Source organism: Ambystoma mexicanum, chromosome 5p, assembly GCF_040938575.1.
Source record: "Ambystoma mexicanum isolate Mex_15411 chromosome 5p, UKY_AmexF1_1, whole genome shotgun sequence".
Taxonomy (NCBI): domain Eukaryota; kingdom Metazoa; phylum Chordata; class Amphibia; order Caudata; family Ambystomatidae; genus Ambystoma; species Ambystoma mexicanum.
In genome coordinates, this window is record NC_090930.1 from 277261827 (window position 1) to 277277602 (window position 15776).

Below are 15776 nucleotides of genomic sequence, written 5' to 3' on the forward strand. Positions count from 1 at the left end.
TATATATATACGTAATCGTATTTCTGATGCTTGTATCTGCTTAGATTCACATGCTGTACATAGGACGACATCTAGTGGAAGCTGCAGAGTATTACAGTTTGTTTTTCGAAACTCAAAAATGGGCGTCGACACAGGGCGTGCCAGTAATACTATCCCTAGTGTGACGTCCACTGTACCCAAGATCCCTCACGCGTCTAGGATCCTCAGATTGTATTTTTTTCTGACATGAGGTAGCATGAGGAGTAGCGCGAGTACAGATAATCCAAGCAGATAGACAGAAAGGTAAGACTACAAGCAATCATGCGCCTTCTCTCGGAGGGGAGGAAGGGTGGGTCGCATGTGAATCTAAGCAGATACAAGCATCAGAAATACGATTACGGTGAGTAATGTATCCCTTCTGAGGCTTGTGGAATCTGCTTAGATCACATGCTGTGCATAGATTAGCGAGCAGTACCTGAAGGAGGTGGGATGTGAGAAGGGTCATGAGCAAATAAGTGTCTTAGAACCGCTTGTCCCACTTGTGTATCTGCCTTGGAATGGGTGTCAATGCAGTAATGCTGAGTAAAAGTGTGAATAGAGCTCCAAGTAGCTGCTTTGCAAATGGTGTCAAGGGGTACATTTGCAATGAAAGCCAGAGTGGCCCCAATGCCTCTAGTAGAGTGGGCTCTTGGCGTGAAAGGCAGGGCAGAGTTCTTTCAGAGAGTGAGTAACAAAGCTGGATACAGTTAATAATCCACTTCGAGATGGCACCTTTAGAGACGCGATCCCCCTCTCTGCCTGTAGCTACGGAGACAAACAGTTGATCTGTTTTTCTTAGCGGTCTGGTTTTATTTACATAGTAGAGGACCGCCCAATGCACATCTAGGGTGTGTAGTTTCACCTCAGCCGAGCTTTGCGGGTTCTGGATGAAAGCCAGAAGCTCGATGGACTGGTTTACATGGAATTTTGATATAAATTTAGGTGAGAACCTAGGGTGTGTGCGTAAAACCAGTTTGTCTTTATGGACAGTAAAGAAGGGATCCTGCACTGACAGAGCCTGAATTTCACTGACCCTTCTTATAGAAGTAATAGCTACTAAGAAGGCCGTTTTATAAGTCAGGTGTTTGAGACTGCTTTTATGCATGGGTTCGAAAGGGGGGCCCATGAGATTGGCTAGCACCACATTAAGGTCCCACCCTGGTGGTGGGTTTGAAATAGGAGGGTGAAGTCTCTTTACTCCTTCCATGAAGGCTTTAACTACTGGTACTTTCCACCACGAAACCTTGCTATGGGAAGTGGTGTAAGCCGACAGGGCTGCCAGGTGTACTTTCAGTGAGTTAAAAACCAATCCTGCATCTAGCAGGTGGAGCATGTATGTAACAATAGTGGAAGGAGTGCAATCAACCGGGTTGATTTGTCTACTCTGGCACCAGATAACGAACCTCTTCCACTTGTCAAAGTAACAGTGCCTTGTGTTTGGTTTCCTAGATTCCTTTAGGATGTCCATACACCTCTGTGGCAAATTGAGATGTCAAAACTCTATGACCTCAGGAGCCATGCTGCCAGGTTCATTGAGTTGGGTTGCTGGTGCACTGTTTGACCATGGTGCTGGGACAGTAGGTTGTACCAGGCTGGAAGTTTGATGGGCTCGCACACCGCCATCCTGCGTAGGTGTGGGAACCACGGTTGTCTTGCCCACATGGGAGCAACTAGGACGAGCGTCATCGATTTCCTGTTCATCTTGTTCACCACTTTCCTGATGAGGAGTTGGTGGAAAAGCGTACGCAAACATCCCTGACCAGTTCATCCACAGGGCGTTCCCCTGGGAGTCTGCTTGGGGGAACCTGGATGCAAATCCTGGGCATGGTCTGTTTTCGCTTGTGGCGAATAAGTCTTTAGTGGGGAAACCCCACTGAGAGAAGAGATCTTCTACGACCTCTCTGTGAAGAACCCATTCGTGTTCCTCTGGGAGGGAGTCTCTGCTCAGAGCATCTGCTAGGGAATTGAGCTCCCCTGGAACATGTGATGACGGGAAGATGTTCCGTCTGAGTGCCCATATCCAGATTTTCTGGGCAAGCTTGGACAGATTTGGCGAGCGAGTCCCTCCTTGCTTGTTCAGGTAGAACATGGCTGTAGTGCTGTCCGTCCGGATTTGCACTGACAGGTTTAGTAGATGGGGCTCGAACGCCTGAAGCGCTCTGAATACTGCCAGAAGCTCTAGCAGGTTGATGTGGTTCTTGGCCACTGAGTGAGACCAGAGACCCTGAGCTGTGTGGTGGAGATGGTGAGCTCCCCACCCCGTCAGACATGCATCTGTAGTGACTACTGCTTGTACTTCGGGATCGTAAAAGGGTTTCCCCTGTGCGAGATTCTCTCTTGTCCACCAGTGAAGGCTTTGTACCAGTGTTGGCGAAATGACCACTAGATCGTCCCACTGACCACTTGCCTGAGACCACTGTTTCGCCAACCATTCCTGCATGGGACTCATGCGCAGGCGCGCATGGGGGACCAGGTAAATACATGACGCCATCATGCCCAGTAAACGCATTGCTTTGCGTACCGTTATTTGTTGACCGGACTGATAATGCGGAATTTGCAGTAGTATATTCCGAATTCTTTCTTCTGAAGGAAAGGTCAACCCCTTTTAAGTATCTAGGATTGCTCCTAGGAATTGTTTTGAGGTGCTTGGCACCAGGCTTGACTTTTTCTCGTTGATTGAGAAGCCTAACTCGTGGAGGAGGTCGATCGTCCTTTGAATGTTTGTCCTGCAAATTCCTGGGGTTTCCCCGGTTATGAGCCAGTCGTCCAGATAAGGGTACAATGGGATTGCCTCCCTGTGTACGTGTGCAGCCGCCACAGCCAGTACCTTGGTGAATACCCTTGGTGCCGAAGCTATCCCGAAGGGCAGTACCTTGAATTGGAAGTGTTGACTGTCCACCTTGAAGCGAAAAAACGTTCTGTGCGCTGGGAACATAGAAATATGAAAATAAGCATCTTTCATATCCAAGGTTGCCATGTAATCCCCCTTTTTTAGGAGGGGGATTACTTCTTGTAGCGTGGTCATACGAAACTTTTGGGGCTTGACATACTTGTTGGCAGGCCGTAAGTCCAATACTGGGCGCATTGTCAAATCTTTCTTTGGCACAAGGAAGTAAGTTGAATAAATACCCTCGTTTACCTGGTGTCCCGGGACGAGTTCTATTGCGTCCTTTTCTAGCAGAATAGCGGTCTCCTTGAGGAGAATTTTCTGATGTTCTAAAGAGTGTACTCTTTGTCGTGGAGGATGGTTCCGGGGACGCTGCAGTAGTTCTATACAATATCCTGTGGATACTGTTGACAGCACCCATCTGTCTGATGTGATCCCTTCCCAAGCTTGGGTGAAGGTGGAAATGCATCCCCCTACTGGGGTTGCGTGAGAAGGGACCCTGAACTGAGCGTCACTGCTTTGGTGGAGGCGTCCCGCCTCCCTTGTTGGGGCTGCCTCTACCCCGACCTCTCTTATTACCCCTGCCGTCGCCCTGGGTAGACTGTTGGTTGTTCCACTGTGTACCCTGCCCCTGGGAATAGTTAGATCCTCTCTGGGAATTTTGGCCGCGTGGGCGACGAAAATTACTATTCCCTCTGGTTAGGGGGTTTATTGGTTAACTGGCCAAGGGAATTGAGTGTTTCGTATTCGTCCTTGGCATTCTTTAGTGAGTCTTCAACCGCCTTACCAAACAGATCGGTTTCCACCGGTTTGTCTAACAATGATGCCTGGGTTTCTGCCTTAAAACCAGACTGCCGTAACCACGCATGTTTTTTGATAACAGTGCCTTCCGCTATCAATCTGCCTGCGTTGTCTGCAGCGTCGAAGGTTGCTTTCAAAATGCAACCAGACCCGGCTCTACCCTCTGCGGAAATCCGAGCTAACTGGCCTTTTAAAGGTTCAGGAGCAGAGGCTATGAGTGCCGCGACTTCTTACCACTGATGGCAGTTGTAACTGGCCAACAGGGTGGTGGAGTTTGCAATCCTTGCTTGATAGGCGGACGTTGAGGCTACTTTCCTGCTGAAACTGTATAGTTTTTTGCTCTCCTTGTCGGGAGGAGCTTCGGACGATGACAAAGGTGTTCCAGCACTCTTACGAGTGTTGGTGACGACTAGGGAGTCTGGCTTCAGATGTCCTCTTATATAGAGGGGGTCAGACTGGGCCGCCCTGAAAAGTTTTTCAACCCTGGGATTGACTGCTCTGGTGAGCATCGGGTTCACCAGGGACGGATCTATTCTCCGCTGAATGGACTTAAGGATAGGGATGGTCTGGGCAATAGGCCTCCTTTCTCTCACTAACTCTTCTGCGAAGTCCCTCTCCTCCTGGACACCGTGGGTGTCAATGTGGAAGTGTTCTGCTGTGCATGCGAGAACCTCGTTTAGGAGGGGTTGGTTATCGACCGGGGAGTCGGTAACCGGGGCTTCGTTCTCTACCGGGGAGTCTACCCTGTATGTTTCCGGGTCCTCCTCTTCCTCTTCTTGGTCCTCATCCCCATAGTAGCCCGTCCCGGTTTGCTCTTCTACCATGCCAAATTCTTGGTCCTCACCAAAGGAAGCCTCTCCTTGATACAGTGAGTATGGTCTTGAGTATGGTTGTACCTCAAAGGGGTCTGACCTCATCGGTGTTTCAAACCGGGGATTTTTATTCGGGGGGGGAATAGGATCCTTAGAGCTTGAGGGTGTCGCCCCTTGTGGGTCATACGAGAGGAAATGTTCAGGATTTTTATCATAAAAGTCAGCTAAAGAAGACATTCTTGACATGACCCTATCTATGTCTTCACTGGACCACTTTTTTGGAACTGGGAATGACTCTCTCAGAAAGTCTATGGGATTTATCTTGCGTAGCTTTGCTGGTTTTAGACATATCAGCAGACCTGGTCTTGTCTGTCTAGGGGGAGTGGTGTGTTTCACAGGTGTGGAAGAGTGCAAAGGTCGTTTTTTCTGTTTTCCCCCCTCCCCGTGAGTGGAAAAGTGTTTTCCCTGTCCTTTCGTGGCTCCGGAGGTTTTCGACGCCTGGCGTCGAGGATCGGGGGTGGTGTCCCTGTCCTTCGAGCGTGGGGCCTTGCTGATTTTAACTGCGGGCTCCGACTCCTGGAGCGCGGCCTGGGGGTGGAAGTCGTCTTCGTCTCCCGACGATCCAACTTCTGTTAGCCTAGGGAGCGAGGCACTCTTGGCAAGCGTGGATGATTGCCTGGAATCATGCGGCAATCTTGATCGAGAGCGCCCAGAGGACACCGAATCGGACCGTTCTGTTTGTGCCTCTTTCCGAGAACTCAACGTCGTCGAGTCTCGGTTGGACTTAGTGTGTTTAGTGTGTGTAGTATGTGAAGCGCTTGTGTCGCCGGGGGTCTTCCCCATAGCCGCCCGGCCGGACGACCTTCTGAGGTCGGGGACCTGCGCTCGGCTATCTTTCGACGCCGTAATGCCCTCGCCGTCCGAAAGTACGGCGTCGCTGCCGTCGCTGAAGGCGCCCTCCGCTGCCATGGCCGCCTGCCTGGCGTGGTGGGCCCAACGCTTCGTCGAACGGTCCTTAAGTGTCTTAGGTTTAAACCTACTACACGCTCTGCAGTTCGCTTCGGGGTGGTCCCTCGGCAAGCAGAGATTGCACGTGGCGTGCCTGTCGACCCAAGGGTATTTGCGATTGCACTTGGGGCAGAATTGAAAAGGGGTACCCTCCATACGCACCTTGAGGCAGCGGGCTAAGTGTAGGAAATGTATAAGGTGTACCTATATACCAAGAGTGTAGAGTATGTGCCACCCCCCACTCTCCCTACTTGCAGAGCCGAGGCTGGAGGCCTTCCAAGGCCCGGGCCGAGGCCAGAGGCCTTCCGAGGCCCAAATCCGTCGTGCAGTAGCCGACGGTCGATTTCTTCTCCAGCCGGCATCGAGTTGTCGAAGTTCGACTTTGGGGTGGGGAAGGATGTCAATAGATTATTCTTTTCATTTTTAGCAAAAGTATGGCTAATGCCAGGGGACTCCGCAAAATGCTTCCGACCAGTATGGCGGAAAAAAACAATCTGAGGATCCTAGACGCGTAAGGGATCTTGGGTACAGTGGACGTCACACTAGGGATAGTATTACTGGCACGCCCCGTGTCGACGCCCATTTTCGAGTTTCGAAATACAAACTGTAATACTCTGCAGCTTCCACTAGATGTCGGCCTATGCACAGCATGTGATCTAAGCAGATTCCACAAGCCTCAGATATATATATGTGCACCACAGAATTATTCTAGCTTCATTATCCTCCATCATCAAGAGACGTATATAAGTACCAGCATACGAATCAATGTGATTTAACAGATTTAATCTGGGTTGGTCTTTTGTATTTTAAAGCTTTACATACTTCCAAAACACTGGCTTGTCAAATTTTCATTTATAAACGTGCAGAAAAACCTTTGACTTTTACAAAAATGCAAAGCGTTTTCTGTGTCAAACGAGCAGACTTTAAAATACGCTTGCACGAGTCCTTCACCATCTGGTCCGCTCCCTTCCATCCACCACCCCTTCCACTCAAATGGCCTACATAAGAAGAAAGATCAAGTAATGGGCTAAACGATGCCACCAGCATGCGAGGAGGCAAACTTGTACAATAATGTACGAGATATAAGATGGTTGGTCAGGATCACTATATTGTCTGCTGACAAAGCAAGGATACCAGCATGAATGCTTTGGTTCCAAATTCTGATACTTATTCATCTCTTGGACTAACAGTTTATGCTCATCCTTGGAGGTGATTGCATAGGTTTTACAACACCCCATCTGAACAAACCAATTTCTAGACCTACACCATAAGGACTACATGTTCGTTTTTATAGCAACCCCTATCTGGTGCAGGAATATTGCTGATAATAGCACCTGTTCTGCTGCAAGAACAAGTTTGTTTATTTGTATTGCGCAGCAGACCCGAAGGTGTCAGGGCGCAGAGGTTACAAGGAGATTCACAGCTTAGGTTACAAAAATAAATTACAGATACATACCCATGGTAAACAAATATGGAACAAGGTCAGACATTGGTGAAAATTTCGAGTTTTTACAAGCAGAAAAAGGTCACGCGAGCAGGGTGTACTACGTTCGCACATAGTGGCACAATCATAGTGGACTGATAACAGGTGATGAGGGAGGTCAGAACTTGGTGCTCTGTTTATTTAAGCCAGTTAATGCAGTTGGATCTGATGTTCTGGTATGATCAAGTACATATGCAGGCAGGTTTATAAACTTCAGACATAGGAAAGGCTCAGCCTGCCTTACAGGAATGTGCTATTCTAATCTTGCATAGGAACACATCACTGCAATGAGTGCTTAACACACTGAGCTAACTTCTGAACCATTGTGGCACTCAATTTACCAGTATGCATTTCAAATTTGGTTATTCCACATGATCAACATAATTCCCACAGGAAGGAAAGAATGCTACAGGAGTTGTGCCTCAAGGTACACACAAACTATATTGTCCCGGGAGGATAGCTCAGCGGCAACGTGCTCGCCTTGGAAACAAGACGACACGAGGCAACACAGGTTCGATCCTTGGGTCCGCACTTAGAAACCTCTGGGTATTTTAAGCAAGTTATAAACACGCAACTAAGACACATTTCTGTAACAGCGCATCAATGCCCATGGGCTGCGTGACCGCTTTAAAAAATGAAAATAAATATACCACAGTGAACACAGAAAGCAGTAAATGATATTGATCGAGGCAGAATATACTTGCCAAAACAGACAGGCAATAGGTTTAGAGCCAAAGCAGCATGCAATAAAATATCCTGATGTATGCCATTTACGTCTGGTGAACAAAGGAATCTTACTTCTTTAGATCAGGCAGCAAGGTGGGGGCCCTGGGCAAGTGCCACTTTTTCCCTCCCATAAAAACGTCTGAGTCTGCTGGCCGTGCGGCAAAGGGAACAATAAAGGAAAGAGTCTACAAGTAAACTTTCAACTAATTAAAAGGCATCAGCCTGGAAGAAAACTCTACATTTGCAACAGACTTCGATAGCGGAATAAAACAATCTGAGGGACATCAACACTTGAAGGACCATGGGTACAGTACACGTCACACTAGGGATAGTATTACGAACACAACCGGTCGACGTCAGTTTGAGTTTCGAAAACAAATCTTGTAATACTCTGCGACTTCCACTAGATGTCGGACTATTCAGAGCATGTGATCCAAGTAGTTACGCAAACTCCAGAAATAGCATTACATTCCAGGTCCTTTACCTCGCATTAGGACTGATACAGGAATGTTGGGCCGAGTCAATAATGCACACATACTAAGTAAATAATCATGGAGATCCTTTTGAATCTCCATTTACCTTAAATATATTATCTTACAGGCTTTGTAAGTACCACAAGTCAAAAAAGGTAGCTACTTTGCTCACTCATCGCTGTTAAGTGTTAGCGCATGGAACGTAGGTTTGGATTTTACTTTTTCCATTACAGAATTTTACATTCTGGTGCTAGGGAGATTGTACAACGCAGCTTGGAAGTTAAGCAATTATACAGTACATCACACGTTGTAACCATGTATATTTCATGTTTATTCCTAGAACCAGTCCTGATGATGGACCTTCTGTCAAAAAAGGCATAACACACCAACATTAAAAACCACACAAAGTATTATTGATATTTGTTTGACCATATATAGACAAAGTACTAGTTACTACTTAATGGCATCTCCAGATTGGATGGTGCTACCATCAGATTTCTTACAGAAATTAAAAAGTGCACCTGGGCAACAAAACCCGACTCGCCTCAAGATTTAGCTTGAACACAGTCCATCACATAGCCATAGACAACTTTTAGTAATATTGATGTACCTGCCCTCTCATTCATGTCCTCTTCTCCATCAGGCACCTAACACTGTACCTTCCTAATTTCTGCGCATCCCGGTTTGTTTTATCTCAACCTTTTCCCCCTGCAGACAGATATCTCAGGTGGGGCACAATATACCAACTTCTAGATAAACCTTACTAATCGCTTACAGACCACTATGGTTGTGACTTGGGGAAGTAGAAGGGATATCTAACAGAACAGGAAATTGATTGAATGAAGAAGTCAAGATTAAAATGCAAATGCACCAAGGCCCCGTTTGTGGGCAATTACACACTCGTTTACGGTGCTCTATTTGGGAACGCAGTAAATATAATTTGAAATAGCAAATATGCCAAATAGAGCTGCTACGCCTGTTGCAAAAAAATGCTACTGTCCATTTTACAAAGTCCACTGTGTGTGCTTGATATTTGCCAGAAAAGAGACAGCACCTACCCATCTAGCATGCACGTTTTCCCTGGCAATTTATCTAATTGATCACACTCTGCTACAAGTAATCTGATTACAAAAAACGGTGCTCAAGTAACATGTATACTGCAGACTTGGTGTGGTACTGTCCTCTGAATGAGACACTTTAAAAGATTAAGCATCATACAACCGCTCCACAATATAAAGTAGCATTGCCCACAAGAGAGGGCACTTCTTTCAGAAAGGTACCGACTGGTGTTAAGGTTAGACGAAGCAAAGCAGAGGCCATTTCTCTGCCGCATCATGGCCTACACTATTTTTAGGTGGTAAACAGTCTGGCAGACACTATGCAACAGTTTCACTGGCTTCCTTTGAAAGCCTGAATTGAAGTTACAATCTTGTGTATTGCTCACCAGGTATTCCACAATATGGGGGCAGATTATCTGCAAGCTAAATTAGACTGCTATCGCCCCACTAGATGTCTTCGCAGCCTCAGCCTCACAAAACTTGCTCAAAAGGACATGATACCACAAATCCTGGCTGGGTGACGTTCCTTCTCGGCTCTCAGCGCCACTGTGGAATGCTCTTCCCCCCCTTTCCTGATGTCCATCTTCAGTTTCACAAAATGCTGAAAACGCTCCTGTTTTAGTCATGTCTCGTCTCAACTCACCGGCCAATCCTCTACTAGCGCCTAGATGCCCTTGGGCCTTAGCTTGCGCTCTACACATGTTTTAATATACCGTTCCTATCATTGTCCTGTTCGAATTCTAAAGCATGTAGTTTAAATCCATTGCATTCATGTTCATTTACTGCATAACTAAAGTGCTCACTTGAAATAACACTTACATTTTGTGATTTCAGACACTAAAATATCAAGTGAGGTGAAATCTTCGAAAGCAGCTGAATGCATTTCTAAGCACTTTATTCAAGCCAATGAATACTCGTCTTTACAAACGCGTTGTACACAAGCTTAACACTGCTGCACTCAAGTGAGTATTGCAATTTGGACATATGAGATTTTACATTAGAGATGAGGTTTTACAGTACATAGTTTTCTGTTTTAGAGCAATAGGAGTCCTGCCTTTTAATAAAAGAATTTAGGTTTTCATAGAACTGTTTAATCTTCAAGTAGTCGAAATAAGTAATCTGGAGGAAGGTTATTGCACTTTTATTTGGCTGAAGATAGCGCAGATAGTACAGCTATTTCTTTTTTCATCTAACTGTAGTTAGAAAGTTATTGCATCATTAACTGCACACCCATTTTGCTGACACATTTAGAAGAGTCTAAGACATCAAGCTAACAAGATTGTTACTTTGACACTTATTCATCTATGACACTTATACATAAGTGTTTGCACTGGACAGCACCAGCCGACCTTAAATTGGAGATTGTTCGCTATATGCCCGCACGCGCACTGAGATCAGAAGCACTGGGACTAATTGTGGTTAAGCAACACAAGAAAGCCAATGGTCTAGGCAGAGCCTTTCCAATCTGTGCAGCCACAAATTCGAACAACCTGCCATTGAATTTGAGAGAGTCCAATGATCCAGTTTAAAAAAAAAAAAAATCAGAAAACATCTGTTCAAATGAACTCGGCTCCTCTCAGCTAGGCAGGCTGTATTCCAGGGTTTTCTATAGCCAAGTGTCTTGTCTGAAATGTACTTATGTGTCGTCTGTCTTCTTGATACGCCCCGATGCCCGCAGGCTTTCGGCGCCGTATAAATAAATACATTTGAATAAATAGTATTTATAGAAAAATCATTCTCCATGGCAGTTACAACGAGGAAAAGGTGAGGCGGTTTTAGGTGACCAGAAACTAGTTATAAATCAATAATTTGCATGGTGTTAACGTAAGGGTTTATGGCGTGTAGTAATGATGAGGTCATTAAGGTGCCCACCAATAAAGTCAATACAATAATTGATATGGTTAGTTGTGGAGTGATTTTACTTACTTGAAAATGTTGTCAGGCTGAGAAAATTGCGGCTAACATTTACTCTGAAGTCAATGGCCTCCCAAAAATGACTTGTTTATAGTACAGACATCGAATTAAAGGACTAGTGTAAGACGTTTGGTTCATAATGTCAATGCTTGTTATCTGTAGCAAGTAGAGTTGTGTCTAATTAGTGTCTACAAAGATCAACCAGTGCTGGTCATTGGGCCGGCTCTCGCCGGATCCGGCACCAGATGTGTAGCAGGATCTCATGATCCGGCCAGAGTCAGCCACCGCAAAACCCAAACCCATGCTCTTTGCTGGATTACTGCGAAAAAAAACCTGCTACGGCACAGAGTAGGGGGTGGAGCAGCGCATTATCACCATGAGCGCTCCGCTGGCTCTGCCCCCCCTATGCGTACACAGCAGGACTTTGATACAGGTCGCAGCTGCAGGACAAGCAAACTTCCTCTGGTGACCCCGTGCAAGTGGTCACCAGAGGAAGTTACAGTCCTCAGCCACGACCCGGTTTATTTATGTATGCAATGTTTGTCCGATACTTGTATAAATAAATATACAGGTACCCCACATACATTGCATGAATAATAAAAACCGCCATTAACATTCAAACTATCCCACACAATGCAGCCACCCAAATGCTTTCAGAGGGTGGGTGTGCTTCAAGTAAAAGAAAACGTTGCTTATGGAAAACAGAATTCACCTCGTTTCAATAGTACCCAAGGGGGAGATTTTTTTTATAAAATGGGATGCAAATTGTGTATTTTAAATAATATTTACTCAGCAACACTGTTCAAAACTATTATCCGCATAGCGAAGTAACTCATCACCATTGCCCTGGAAGTAGTTTAAAGTGGAATTGATATATAGTTTGGAAAAGAAGCAGCATGAAAGAAATTGTACTGTTTCAAACTATTATTTTGGACATTTCCTTTGATCAGAGTTTAACTGCCAGCTCCGCACCCCCCTTAAACCCTGCTTCCTCGGGCACCTCCCCCCCAAACTCCGCCCCCACCCAGCTCCCTCCAGGCTTAAACATTCTACTGCTTTTTTTAGTAGCATCATTTTATGAAAAGCACCTCAACATTGGTAGCGCTGGGTAGAGAACCAAGCTGAACACGTTGATGGACCGTTGCATGTGGCATCGCGATAGAAGCGCATTAAGATGGCAAGATGGTGCCACGCCTCCCCTTAGCCAATAACTACCAGGGGCGAGGCAGTGGTCCCCAGCGAGGGTGGTGTCAGGCTGTGACCGGTGGCCATAAAAGCCGGAGCTGTGACCGGTGGGCAGCCTGCTCTCTGGATTATCGAAGCTCCTGGAGAAGGTCCTCCTCGCTCGACTCAGCGACTTCGCCTCCGAAAGAAATCTACTTGCAAATGGACAGGTTGGATTTCGAAAGGGGCATGCAACGACTCATCAGCTACTGAGAGTGGTTGACACCATCAGCCACGGACGGATTCAACATCTAGAAGTCCACAGGAGTCATCTTCCTGGATGTCGCCAAAGCATTCGACCGAGACTGGGTCAAGGGACTGATGCACAAGATGATTGGCCGGGGATTTCCGAACTACCTGGTGAAGAGGATTGCAAGCTACCTGGGAAGCCGCACCTTCCATGTCACCATGCGGTCTGAGATGTCCTCATCACATCCCACCCGAGCAGGCATGCCACAGGGATCGAACCTCAGACCCTTCCTGTTCAAGCTCTTCACCAACGACACCACGACAGATCTCCACAAGACCGACCTGGTGCTGTATGCAGACGATGTTGCAGTCATCTCCCAGTCATTTACTGAATGAAAAGGAAGTGGCGAAGAACCTGCAAGCTTCATTGGATACCATCGCGAAGTGGTCCAGCAACTGACGGATAGAACTCAAAACCAGCAAGACAACCGCAACGCTGTTCACCAGAAAGAAGATCAAGGAGCACCCACACATCAGCCTCAACGGGGAGACCATCAAATGGGAGAGCAGCAGCCGCTACCTCGGTGTGACCCTGGACAGCAAACTCAACTGGGAAAGCCACATCGAGAATACTCATCAGAAGGCAACAGGAAAGATGGCAGCGCTGTACCCACTCCTGAAGACCAAGTCCATGCCCCACCGGACAAAGATCAACGTCTACAAGGTAATCATCAGACCAACCCTGACGTATGCCTCCCCAGCATGGATGACCTGCCATGAGCGACACCGGAAGAGTCTTCAAATAGTCCAGAACAAGGCCCAGCGGATATCGCCTGGAGCTCCAATCTTCACAAGGATAGCAGACCTTCACAGAGAATTGGACATCGAGATGTTGGACGAACATCTAGCGAAGCCGAGTAAGAACTTCTGCCAAGGACTGGATCAGAACCCGAACCCTCTGATCAGAAGACTCACTGCCACCACTGCAAACCCCTCCGACCTCTACCCGCAGCCCATCACTGCGAAGACCCTGTGAAACCAGCCTTACTTTGACAAGACCAAGAAGAATACCAACCCACGACTACATACTCAACCTGAGAAGATGGAGTAATGCGTCTCAAGCATCGGTATCCAAATATCACCGCTGATGGATAAAAATCTAATCAGCAAGAAGAACAAGTGCTCGGTGGGCATGGATGACGAACCCAGCAGTGAAGCAGCTGGCCAATCCCAATAGTTAGGGGAGTCGTGAGACTTCAGGCATCGACCTTTGGGCTGGGTGCAGCCATTTGGGCTGGGTGCAGCCATGCCCAGGCTGAGGAGGCTGCTGTCAGCCAGCACTCTGTGGAAGACAGCATAAATAAGAGGCAGAAGCTGCTACGGATGTCAGCTGATTTGGCCTGGCACCCAGAACAGAGAGGAAGACGCATTGCGGAATCGCACATTGCATGAAATAGAGCCCTACACCCGGTGTTCAGAACGACAGCAACGGGGCAATCACTGCACTGATGAAGGTGGAAGCTAGAAGCTAGACATGCACATATGATACGTGGAACAAAGAGCCCCGACAGTGCAAATAGTTAGGCAATAACTGCAGACCTGCGCTGGTGATGCAAGAGGAGTACTCCAAGCCCCAATTTTTCTGTAAGAGCCCGACAAAATAACTTGAGAAATATATGTGCCATGACTAGGCTTAGAAAGTGCACGGTCAAAGGAAATGACGCTTTACTGCACCTCGCATTCCATGCAGCGACATGGCACAAGCTAAGGAGTGTATACCGACTAAACATTGCGCGAGATATGATCAAACTGAAAAGTAGGCATGCAAAAGTATCCACCCAGATAGAAAATATGGCCTTGAGAGTAGGCTATATTCAAACCAAATGGTTTTTATTGTGTCTTTGGTCAGCATTTGACCTTCACATTACGACACAAACATGAAACACAAAGAAAAGAAAAGCACATAAATAACAGGTAAAAATGAAAACAGGTAATATAACATGTTATTAACACAACACATTTTTTAAATAAATACAACTTAAAATATATGTTACACCAATGCCTCAGCACAATATAAAATAGCAGCTTATAAGATTTCAGCCACCTTCCCGAAGGTGTGCCCATGCCACATATGACCTAGATATCAAATTTCTCAAAATTCGTAATATTTACAACTTATTCCCCATTTAAGGTGTCCAATCTTTTTTTCACCATCAACCAGATATGATATGCAGATGCTGCCACTCCCAGTGATTTTGCACCATATGGGGTGCTCCAGAACTAATGAGATGTATATGTCATGATAGCCCTTCTCATGCAATCTATCAGGTTTTATGCTTTGTGTCAATAGAGGTCTGGAAGTTTCAACTGCTTGACTGCAGAATCATCATATGTGCTTCTCCCTTATATAAGTCCCTGCCATGACCCGGTTTTCAAAAACCAGCAAGGTTTCTAGTCCTATACATAGTATAAAAAGTACAAGTGGAGGCATGTACAATTTACTTAAGTAGTTGCGCAGAGTGTTAATGTTCATTCCCTGGGTTGAGTATAGAGCATATTTGCACATTTTTGCCAGACATTCAATAGACTGTATACGATCGAAATTAAGAGCGTATACTTCACCCATTGTCTCAGGCAATCCATTCATGCCTATGTTCATACAGTGATTCGTCACCAATTTTTGCATATCCTTGAACCATGCACTACGCGTGCTACGCCGATTATGTCGATTGGTTAAACCCAACAATCTTCCTTTCATGGGATCATTGAAATAAATGTTAGCCCAGAATTTAAACACACAGCCCCAGTTCCAATCGGATAGCTTCCACAGGAACTGCGGTAGGTAAGCCCAAAAGATCTTAGTATTTTCCCCTCGAGTTTTTGAGATGTTTCGACAGGTTCGGCGATGGGCCTCCCTTAAGAAATGCCTTAGATTTGGCAACTAACAGTCTGCTTTTAGAGATTTTTTTTCCTTAATTTTTGCCTTAACGGCTCCGGAGAAGGCAAAGTATTCAGCATAACTGTTTTGTACACAGTGCCATTATTGCACGTCCCTCGGACTCGGCTGTCACTCTGAACGTGCCTGCCCTTTTCCAATCGAACTCAAAAGATTGCAAAGAATCATGATTATCTGCCTTAGGAAGTTAAAGGAGAGAATGGCACACTGATGCCAAAGCCTCTGTG

General features: G+C 46.2%; 1 protein-coding gene across 1 annotated transcript in view; it reads right to left on the reverse strand.

Annotated features, from left to right (window-relative positions):
• Positions 1–15776, reverse strand: part of UBE2A (ubiquitin conjugating enzyme E2 A) — a 297203-nt gene that overhangs the window by 125333 nt on the left and 156094 nt on the right. The window lies entirely within an intron of this gene.